A 9,224-nucleotide genomic window follows, 5' to 3' on the forward strand; every position below is an offset into this window, starting at 1 on the left:
TAGCTACAGAGCGGAGCAGCTAATAATCACATGTAACAAGACAATCTGCAGCGGCCGGTGGAAATTCCTACTCCTATGGATTGCCATTAATTATGGTCTCGCCCTCCATTTAATAGTAGGGGAGGAAAAAAAATGAACTGAGGCCTTGCAGGTCCCTGCATTACGTGGTTAACGAACATATGTGCCAACGTGTTAACATATAAATGGTGTTGCTGTACACACTTCATATGGACACGCCAATGTCTGCAACTGCCAGATGTCGTGATGCCGTTGAATGTGTGAATATCGTGTAAATAAGGTCTGTTATTGTCAATAACAGACCTTATTCTCGGCGACACTAGTGTGTGCGTACATTTGTCTTTGTTTGTCTGCCAGCTGCGGTGTTGGTGAGCATGTGTCGTGTATCTGTGTGTGTGTGTGTGTGTGTGTGTGTGTGTATAACATCATTATGGATGGAACCATCCTGTCAGGTAAGGGAAGCGGTCCATCTCTGTCAGCTTAGCTTCTTACGTAGACACTGCCCCACCCCAAGCTGCTAGATGCACCACCAACACCACCACCCCCCCACCCCCTCTACCCCCCCCACACACACACACACACACACACAAGCAGATGAACAAACAAGCAGTACAGCAAAGACCCGCTCACACATAAACACTGAGACGCTCGCATGAGAAGGCGGGATTAATCAAATGAGACTATATGATTGGACAGATGCTGCACTGCCTGCATCTCCATTGCCATCGCTCATTTTGGCTGCAGACCTCTAGCTGCTCTTCAGTTGCAGATAGCACGTTGCACACAGGGTTACATTTTGAAACCTCCGCTGAGGTGCACTGTTCATGTGTTTTGATCATAGTTGTGGTGTTTAAAAATAGAGATATTTTAAAATGCTTACGTTGTCTTCTAATTATATCGTCCCGCTCGGTGGTCAGGTTGCAGGACCCAAAACGTCCCTTTTCCCGGGCCAATTCCACCCGCGTTGCCTGGGGGATCCCAAAGTGTCCCCAGGCCAGCGTGGAGATGTAATCTCTCCTGCCCGGTCTGGGGTCGGTTCCCACCCTGGATACGAATATCAGTTACAAAAGTCATAAACCTTCTGGTCACCAAACATTTCATGCATTATTCATGTAATGGTCTAATACACATTTTTTTAAGTACAAAAAGTACCTCGGTGTTCATATGAACTTTCTGGAAGTAGTGCACCCTTTGTAAAGAAAGGTGGGCCTTCAGGGTGTGGAAGTCTGACTGCATTTGCCCTTTTTATTAAACATGAACAGGAACTATAAAACCCACTTGACCACTGATGCCACGTGATGCACCAAATCGAAGAGGCAACTACTGAATGAAGGTTCCATTGTTGATGAAACGATAACCTCCGGAGCCCTTGATAGTGTTATTTAGAGATTTTCGGTTTTCACAGACGGGCGGCACAATGCTGTCGCCTCACAGCAGGAAGGTCCTGGGTTCCATTTCACCCGGTGGTCCCTTCTGTGTGGAGTCAAAGACATGCGCTGGGATCAGGTTGATTGGTGACTCTAAGTTGCCCGTAGTTGAAGATATCCTCTCTATGGAAGATAATCGGGCTTTTGACGACGACTGACTGACTCACAGAACATCTCAGACAATAATCTTTCGGATTAAACCACTCGATTTCTCTTCTTCTTTAACTGTGACAGTTAAACTCCTCCAGAACAGACCTTTTTAGGACCCGGAGGTCTACGTTTTGCGATGTCATACAACCCATCGTTGCATCTGGTTAACTACAATTCCCACAGAGATCAAGGCAGCCGTGGTCAAAGCTGCTGCACAGCTGGACGGGAGGGGCCTGATCGCCCTGATGGAGCCGGTGTGGGAGACCGAGGAGACGAAGCCGGGGACCCGAACAAGAGATTTATGTGACGTTAAAGACAATGTGTGTCAGTAGTGGTGTGAAGATACTTATTTTGTGTTGCGGTTTCCATCCGGATTTAAGTTGACCTGTTGCTGAAAGAGGTTGAACACCGTGTTTCGGGTTATGGTCGTCCTGATTTGTCCCGGCCAGGTCAGAGAGACACGTCATGCAGGATGCCGTTTTCATTTTGAAACGTCTTTCAGATGTTATGTGGTTCAATGTATTCATCCATGGATCTAACACAGGACGTTATATGTGCATTTACATGGAAATCTTCCTGGAATATTCTCACTAGAAAGGATTTTTTAAGTAAAAGTTGAGCAAGGCCGAGACACGTCGCATCCCTAAACCGTTATATTGAACAGGTGTGAAACAGATGTTTTGTAACTAAATGAAGTCTTCCATCTAAGAAACTTAAATACATATTTTTATACATCAATCATCATTTCCTTGTAACATAGTTCGCCTGATATCATCCTGAACATCCTGCAGCAAACACACAATATGAGCCGTTTTTTGTCAGAAATTCTTAATGCGGAAAGAGAAACCAGACAGTCAGACACACACACACACACACACACACACACAACACAGAGGTCTGTAGGTCTTTACTTAATGAGCTTCATGCAGCTCTCTCCTACTGCGCTGAGTAGCGAGAGAAAGATGGACGCATTAGAAGAGAGGAGGGAGGAGGAGAGCAAAGGAGGGAGAGAGGGAGGGAGACGGGGGAGAAGGTGTGGATGAGGAGAGTTGACGGAGAGGAGAGAGGAGGTGTTTTGATGAGTTATCACCACATATTTGTGTTTGCTGCTCTTTATGTTGGGTTCTTCTGAGTGGTTGAAATGTGTTTCTCCTCTGTGGAATTTGAAGTCTTCTACTCGAGTTGCTTTCATTTCTGAAACAAAAGAAAAAAAGGCAATTTACAGGAAAACATCTGGCAGACAGATTGTTTTGCAATCCACTTGTTTTGGATTTTTGAGCTAATTCAAAGGATTGTAGTCATTGATATATGTGCAGAGTACAACACTGCTGTGCCTCTACAATACTTTTTTTTCAAGAAATAAAGTGCGTTGTGTTGCATATTCTTTCCATTAATATTTGTTGTAACATACATATATGCAACTGCAGTAAAGACTTCTTCATGAAAATACCTCATTAGCATAAGAAAACCACTTCTTATACTTAAAATGTCATAATTGTTCAAATAATGTCTTATTATTCATTATTGCTATTATTGTAGAGGCCAAACAGATTCAGTTTAGATGAATAATAATGATGAACAAGACATTAAAATTTCACAAAAATGGGAAAAAAATAGTGACACATTATATAATCCAACCAGTAAAATGTAAAATAATCCAATCAAACTCAGCTCAATATTATGAAATTGGATTTTCTGTTGAAACAACAACCAGAAACATAATTTTATCTTTTTCTTGATATTGATTGACAGAAATTATTTGAGGAGGCGCTATAAAAAAAATAACACCACATGGAAACATACTTCCTATTTTATTTATTATACAAAATACTATAAATACTCAATAAAAGTCAATAAAATTCACATTAAAATTTCTAAATGTCATGCTTTTGATATATATATTTTATCTGTATGCATTATTTCAGAATGTCTTAGTTATCCAGTATTGCAAAAGTCCATTTTAAAACCAACAATAATCCAGATAAGGGATCGGGCTTCCAACTGATAATCAATCTCCAACTTTAATGACATCTCTGTTAAACAATCATCGCAGAAAATGACTGTGTGAGCTTGTGTTTGTCGTGTAGCTTTAATTTGAACTTATTGTTGTCGCGCTTTTTCTCCCCCCGACGCGTCCGCGGCGTCTGTGTGACGCTGTCGGCCTCTTTTCATTTAACTTCCTTCTCCTGAGCGATGCGGTTAGTGTGAAAAGCACGTCGGCACACCGTGGCAGCCTTGATATGCTCAACAACACCTGTGGTTAGTTTGTGTCCCTACCTCCGTCTCACTTCGACACACAGACACACACACACACACACGCACATTTATGGCCCCCCTGTCGCATGTTCTCTCTGCTGGTTCTGGCTCCAGCTTCAATTACCTGGTGGCTTCGGTGGCAGGGCCCTAAATGTGTTGTAGCACCGAACAAGCATGTCTGCAATGGAATCGCCCAGTGGGAGGGAAGAAGGAGAAGGAGGAGGAGGAGGAGGAGGAGGGGGAGGGAAAAGAGAATGCTGGGCTAGAGAGAAAATGAAGAGTGGAAAAACAAAGGGGGGGGTGAAAAAAATCGAGAAGGTTAGAACGAGAAAGACAAGGTGGAGGAGAGAACGCCAAGGCAGGAGAACGGGAGGATGTCCTCGAGACGATTCGGCAGCAGGTCGGAGGAGGAGGAGGAGGAGGAGATGCATGAATGTGCTTCTTTCCGTTGGCCCGGCAGAGAATTCAAGAAGAGCAGAAAGGAAAAAAGCAGACTGGGAGGGGCACAAGATGAAGGAATGGGGCAAATTGGTGTCAGCTCAGCTGATTTTTGTATTCGGTACGACCATTAATGCAGGTTTGAGGGGTGAACACGTTGATTTCGAGTTTCTCCTCCCGCGTTATTAATTTCTGTATTTTCCTGTCACGTCGCTACCATTTCTCCCCTGTCTGTTTGCACTAATGCCTCTTTTCTTGTCTCCTTCCAGCGCGTGAGGAGGTAAAGGAGGAGAGGAGGAGAAGGAAGGCATGCGGCATAAAGGCCGGGAGTGGGTGAGAATGAAAAGGAGCTGTCATTTCTCACCCAGCTTAAGAAAATGATCTTACCGGGGCCCTAATGCAAGAAACAATTTGTGTGATTTGAGGTAGAAGCAAATTTGCTTTATCGGGCTATTTTTGGCAAGCGAAGAACCGAAACGCATCATCAAAGGGAAGCTGCAGCCAAACATGAAGTCAAAATGGCTTTAATCATCAATACTGTGTTTTTGCTGTATGCCTGCTGGTGATTTAGCGTCACAGGATTCCTGTTGCTTCTATCAAGAGTCTGAGGCAATTAGAACTTCGTCAGCTTCAGCGTCACAAAGCCGCTGTATGGTTGTTGCAAGGTTACTTGAAAGGTCAATGATCTTCATTTGTCATTGTTCTATTTAACAAGATGTGCTGGATTTATTTTAACATCACACCAAACTGGTGACACGTTTCATTAGTATTCACATGTTGCGCAGTGAATACATACTTTGTGCCGCACAGTTATGGATATTTGTGTGTTTTGTGTGATATAAATGTTTAGTAATATTTTAGCAATGAATTAATTACTCTCCCTCCATAGGTTTCATAATAAAACATGATTATACCCCAAAATACAGTTTGTCAAGACTTTTATGTCGAGCAGTTAAGTTCGGTTTTACCAAAACTCAAGGACCATTTATTAGATTATTCTTACGGCCTCCATCAGCACACAGAATATTCTATTTGTATCTAATTAGATACGTCATGGTTAATTAATAGCATATGTTCTTTTAACAAAACCTCCAAATCAATTTGAAACAGAAGGACGTATTTCAGGATGACATAATCTCATCATTCATTATTTCTTTGAGACTCTTAAAATAAATATGTTTTAGTTCTTGACAAATAGTAAATATCCTCATATTCTCTTATTGTGGTTGTTTTACAGTCTGCTATTAACAAAATATTGACAGATATGAACGTGAAACAGCCACATGTGACAGTTGGCGTTTGTGTGCAGCGTGTATCGAGACAAACGAATTTGCCCAAGATGAAAACAAAATCATTCTTTCAACCGAGGACGGGTTTTCTTTGTTTTTCGATTTATTTTTTCATCTCCAAAAAACACCATCCTTCCGTAAAAATCAGACCAACGGTGCGTAAAAAAATACTCTGCCAAGTCGTACCAAACGGTTGTTCGACCATTCGCAGGTCGGAGGATCCAGGAAGTCATTATTCACGCTGCAGTGAAACACAAACACGAGCTGATGTTCCATCCGGAGCCTTTGAGAGGACGTTTCACTCTGACAATCGACAGTTTACATTTTACGAGGCTTGTTAAATGGTGCCGCAATTTGTCTTGTGTTTCTTTGTTTTGATCCTTTAAAATTTGGTTTTATTTCAAATCCTTTAAATGGGAAATAGAGCTCGGTGTGTGTGTGTGTGTGTGTGTGTGTGTGTGTCTTTCGCAACACTTGTGATATTAAACAGAGAGCGCCAGCTAAGTACTATGTTGGTGAAGATCAGGGTGTTTTGGAATTAATAGAAAATATAACGTGCATCCAGGTTGTCTTTCTCTCCCTTTCTCTAATAATCTTTAAATCACACAAACATGTATTTACAAGAGATGCACCTGACATACAGCTGCAATACTGACTCTGGATCAGCTGTTGGATACTATTATCTAAATAGATAACAATTGATTTAAGTCAGATGTGTCTGTGAGATTTTGTTTTAAAATCTAGAAAGAAATGCTTAAGTCGAGCTGAAAGTTACGTACGCCTGAAATAACAATCCCAGTAACTTCATCACACCAAGGCAGAGATCTTATGATCCAGACTCATTTAGTCCAGGTAGCTGCATCAGCTACATCATCGATCACCAGTGGTGGAAGAGCTTTTGCATTCTGGCAAGTAGGTAACAATTACGACACCACAATGTAAGTGATTCATTCAAAAATATAGATTTAATAAAGATTAAGCATTATAGACAATACAATATAATGACAGAATAGATCATATTATATAATACATTCATATTTTTTATTGCTTCAATTATTGAAGGAAGGTTATTTAATAACATGAAAACATTTAAACCACACAAAATATAGCCGTATTATTGGAGTACACTGACAAATGTGAATATAATTAGAGTTTATACGAGTTGATACATTTCATTTTTACTCATTTCGATAAATGACATTGATGACATAAATGATTCTTTTTTACAGTTTCAGACCTGGTGGTGTTCAGATGGCTTTGAGACACCATTTAGATCTTCACTCAGGTACAACCTTAAACCTCATTTAGAATGAAATCAAAAATGGAACCACCATCATGTATAACCACTAACAGAACCACCATCACATATAACCACTACTAGAACCACCATCACATATAACCACTAACAGAACCACCATCACATATAACCACTAACAGAACCACCATCACATATAACCACTACTAGAACCACCATCACATATAACCACTAACAGAACCACCATCACATATAACCACTAACAGAACCACCATCACATATAACCACTAACAGAACCACCATCACATACAACCACTAACAGAACCACCATCACATATAACCACTACTAGAACCGCCATCTCATATAACCACTAACAGAACCACCATCACATATAACCACTAACAGAACCACCATCACATGTAACCACTAACAGAACCACATTCACATATAACCACTAACAGAACCACATTCACATATAACCACTAACAGAACCACCATCACATATAACCACTAATAGAACCACCATCATGTATAACCACTAACAGAACCACCATCACATATAACCACTAACAGAACCACCATCACATACAACCACTAACAGAACCACCATCACATATAACCACTACTAGAACCGCCATCTCATATAACCACTAACAGAACCACCATCACATATAACCACTAACAGAACCACCATCACATATAACCACTAACAGAACCACCATCATGTATAACCACTAACAGCACCACCATCACATATAACCACTAATAGAACCACCATCATGTATAACCACTAACAGAACCACCATCACATATATTCACTAACAGAACCACCATCACATATAACCACTAATAGAACCACCATCATGTATAACCACTAACAGAACCACCATCACATATATTCACTAACAGAACCACCATCACATATAACCACTAATAGAACCACCATCATGTATAACCACTAACAGAACCACCATCACATATATTCACTAACAGAACCACTATCACATATAACCACTAACAGAACCACCATCACATATAACCACTAACAGAACCACCATCATGTATAAGCACTAACAGAACCACCATCACAGAAGCCTGTGAGGAGGAAAAGCACTTCAGGAAAGAAGAAAAATCAGTAACGTTGGTGATGGCAGTAATGGTAACATGACTAACAATAATAATAATGATCATAGCACCAGCAGGTGTCCGCAGAGCCGTGGCAGGAGGCACGACCAGGGTCCAGATACAACCAGGGTCCATGGAAACCGGTGAGGTGAGTAAGCACAACGACTCCGGGGGAAGAATCTGAATTAGTGATGTGCATTAATGAGACGAATGAATTCATACAGAGGCAGAGAGAGAGGAGGCCGTAGAGGAGCTCAGTGTGTCCCGGGAAATCCCCCCTGCAGAATCAGTTTACTTTGAAGTGATCAACCGACGATAGAATCATCATCCGGCTGCAGTTTTTTGGCAGCGTTCAGCCGATTGTTCTTTCCCGGTTAGGTAACGGTCACCCGTCAACTGAACCTGCCGAGCACCAAGCGAAGGACCGACCAAGTCGTCGGCAGGGCGGTGAGCACACAGTGGAGCATTTAGCTGGTAAAGAGCCGGATATTTCCCTCAGGGGTTGGCCGAGAGACACCGCTACCAAAAGGAGAGGGAATGTCTGATCTGCATTCATCAGGCCAAGGTCAACGCGACTCCAAACGAATGCGAATGTTCCTTTGCGTCTGCCGGATCGGTAGAGCGCAGACTGCAGTTTGTTTCTGCTGCCCTCATGTGGCCAAAAGGAAACGAACCTGCATCCCGATCCAGATGTTGAGCTGGGGAGCCTTTAGTCGACAACTCGTCTTGCCGTGCGTCTTCCCCTTCCAGTGGGACGGGGACGGGGACAGGGAGCATCTCGACCACAAAGTCACATGACAAGTCAATCATTCCTCGGTCAGTTTTTGGTGGCCACTTGTCCCCCCCCGTGTCAGCGGCGCCCCGGACTATTTGCCCCTGAAGGCGTCATTCCTCCTCCTCCCCGTCACGCCCCCATGCTGTTTTTCGAGTTCTGTTCCCTCTTCCTCCTCTCTGTTATCTCACCCGGCGAGTGTGTGTTTTGCCACGTCTCCATATTTTCAGCATGAATCTCTCGTATTCTTCTTTAGCTCGTGTGGGCGGCCGTCTGTCTGTGTGTGTGTGTGTGTGTGTGTGTGTGTGTGTGTGTGTGTGTGCGTGTGTTTTTGTGTGTCTTCAAATGGGTAAGTGACTATTTGGGTGTGTGTCCAAAACCGGTCGCACATTTTGCATCACCATTCATCTCAATTTAACCGTGCTCAACGTGTGACTTACTGCTGTGCATGTGCATGCGTTTGTGTGTGTGTGTGTGTGTGTGTAGTAACGAG

The 9,224-nt window shown here is 42.5% G+C and overlaps 1 long non-coding RNA gene across 1 annotated transcript; it reads left to right on the forward strand.

Moving 5' to 3' along the window:
* Positions 1–4,172: 4,172 nt before the first annotated feature.
* LOC120809292 (uncharacterized) lies at positions 4,173–5,210 on the forward strand. Its single transcript, XR_005710077.2, has 2 exons — positions 4,173–4,410; positions 4,559–5,210. It is a non-coding gene; the product is annotated as an uncharacterized LOC120809292 (long non-coding RNA).
* Positions 5,211–9,224: the final 4,014 nt, after the last annotated feature.

The sequence above is a fragment of the Gasterosteus aculeatus genome, chromosome Y (assembly GCF_964276395.1).
Source record: "Gasterosteus aculeatus chromosome Y, fGasAcu3.hap1.1, whole genome shotgun sequence".
NCBI classification, from domain to species: Eukaryota; Metazoa; Chordata; class Actinopteri; order Perciformes; family Gasterosteidae; genus Gasterosteus; species Gasterosteus aculeatus.